Genomic DNA, 2,993 nt, shown 5'->3' with positions numbered 1-2,993 from the left:
ATATGGTTATTATCATTTTTATAACACAAAAAAAATCATGTTTATGGGTTGGTATGCATAAATATAAAAAAAAGAAATCTTACTTTTATATATATATATATATATATATATATATATATATATATGTCCGAATATGTTGATCTTTGGATATTTACTTGTTTTACTTTTACAAGCTTAAAATTTGTATAAGTATAATAATGTTGAGGACATCATGTGGTTTTATAAAAAAATTGTGATTTACTAGAGATGACCAAAACAAACTATTTTGTGTTACGAAATTCCAACCAGAAAAATATGAGATGTGCAAAAACTACAATTTTTTCAATATTTTTGCTAAAAATAAACTTTTCTAGTAAAAATAGTCGTAATTATGTCGTCACTATTTTTGATGGTTAAAAACCCAAGAATATTATATTATATTTTTGCAAATACATGTTACTATTAGACATAATTACTATGGGCTATTTATGTAAAGTTTTACAAATAGTTTACACAAAAGTTTACAAAACAAACTGTTGACAGAATAGTTTTCATGTCATAAAACACATGTCATAAAACGTATGTCATGAAACGTATAAAACGCGTGTCGTAAACCGCATGTCATGAAACTCGTAAACCGCATGTCATGAAACACGTCACAAATTTTTAATTAGTGAGACCATTAAAAGGGAGTCGTAGTTCGTGTAAATCCGTTAATGACCTAGTGAGACATTCACTTCACCATACCTACTTAACTTACATTTTAAGTCCTGCATTATGACCATAGTCTCTTGGAGGGAGAGCGAGATAGTTGTGTATAGATCTATACGGGGATTGACAACCCCACACCTGAGCTGATCGCTACAGCTAGACGGGCCAGTCTAGGGTGACAAATATCTTACCGATTTCGACGCCTAAAGAACGTCGTACATGCATAACAGTCACATTTAGCATGGTTATAATAACTCACATAGGGATTAACAATACTATCTTGGTTTATGGGAAGCTTACATTTCACTGGTTTTATTAAAATATAAAACTACATATCATTTTCAGTATTCAATTACTTACATTTCCGGTCTTAGGGTTTAAGAATACAGTTTACTTATAAGAAAATATTGGATTTTCTTGGAACATGCATACACTATCATTTTACAAAGAAAGATACAAGAGTCATACATACATTTTTCTTAGTTTTGGATATAATACTAACAACACAATTTATAGAAAATATCAGATTTTCTGAAAGTATACAAAAATCAATTTAAACAGTTATAAATCCATTTTTATACAAAAATGCTTATGAACTCACCAACTCTTTAGTTGACGCTTTTCAAAATGACTTGTATTCTCAGGGAACTAGTAACAGGTAATCAACTCTGTTTTGAGATCAAGTGATGCAGCATTATGAAATTTTACTTTTTGTCACTTTTGTTTAACACATGAACAAGTACAATATATAAAATATGTAAGTTTGTATTCTCAATGTATTCCGCTTGGGTTGCTATGTTTCATTTATATTCAACTGTTATGATACTATACAATGACGCCATCTGCCCCCGGACGTTTCCGCCGTCCTGGTTCGGGGGTGTGACAATGTTTGATACTTTTGTTCATGAGCTTGGTATTTAATGAGCAATTGTTAGTGTTTTTATTTGATTAAATAATAGATCATTAAATTGGTATAGAACAAGAGCTTTATCATGGTAGAAATCAACTATCGCTTATGGGTCATGACTCCTTTATAGATGTGTAAGTATTGACATCCTCCAAGAATTGGGAAATTATTCATAATTAAGGTTAATCATATTTATTGGGTCCAATTGTTTCAATTAGATCCTTGACTTTGATTAAGGAGTGTTGTGGGATTCCCCAACCACCATAATACCATTGAGGAATTTTCGTATATCATGCTTCATGATTTCTAGAACTTGAATGATAAGCTTGCATATTGAATCTTAATGATAAACAAACAAGTATTCATGGTGGTGAATTTCCTTTGTTGACCAATTCTCTCTCATATTTGAGCATCTCACCATCTTGCTTAAATGTAAGCATTTTTAGTGTCTCCTCAAGTCGTTTAGTTTTCAAAAAATCACAACAACCCTCCGTTTTAGTTTAATTTTAATTGTTTAGTTTTATTTAACTTGTTACATTTGGATTGCATTGCTGATTAAATACAACCAGTTTCATGTGGAATCGATCCCCTTTTACCATTGTATTATGTTTTAATTGCATGCAAAAGGGTGTAATTTGCTTGGTGGCTTGACTTCCCATCAGAATGAACAAGCTCCAATTTCCCTGTCTTAGGCGGATGTCCCATATTTACGAAAGTAACCTTCTTCTGTTTGTCAAGAACACATAGCTCATAGAAATCCATTGTCACATTCTTTAGATATGGAAGTCTTTCTTTGTAGGCAATCATCTTTATTCCATTCTCACTCATATGCCCAAGTCTTTGGTGTCATATAGTGGATTATCTAACTTCTTCAACAATATGTGGCCCATCATCAAAAACTTCCACCATATAAAGAGTACCCCGCTTTTACTCTAGCGACCACAAGGTTTCCTTTCGTGACCTTCCACTAATGATCACCAAATGTAACATGGTGACCTTCATCATGAAGTTGCCACACTGTTAATAATATTCTTTTCAATTCAGGAATGAACTTGGCATTCTTCAAAGTGCACTTTATACCCAAAGTAGTCTTAAGGACCACATCCACAACAACTATAATATCTAGGCTCTTGTTGTCTGCTAGTGTAACCTTCCTTTCGTAACGCTTATAATTCCACATTATATCGTTAGAATGACTAACATGGAATGACACACCAGAATCCATGATCCAAGATTCAGTTGAGTTTTCAACTGCACAAAGAAGAGCATATCCTTTAGAGTATGATACAATGTTCATCTCCTTCTTGCCTTTTTCTGCAAGAGGCTTAGGACATTGATTGTTGAGGTGACCCTTGTCTTTGTAGTTCCAACAAGTGATGTCCTTCTTGTTTTTCAA

The sequence above is a fragment of the Lactuca virosa genome, chromosome 3 (genome assembly GCF_052849685.1).
Source record: "Lactuca virosa cultivar CGN04683 chromosome 3, Lactuca_virosa_CGN04683_v6, whole genome shotgun sequence".
Lineage (NCBI taxonomy): Eukaryota > Viridiplantae > Streptophyta > Magnoliopsida > Asterales > Asteraceae > Lactuca > Lactuca virosa.
This window is presented reverse-complemented; position numbering follows the sequence as displayed.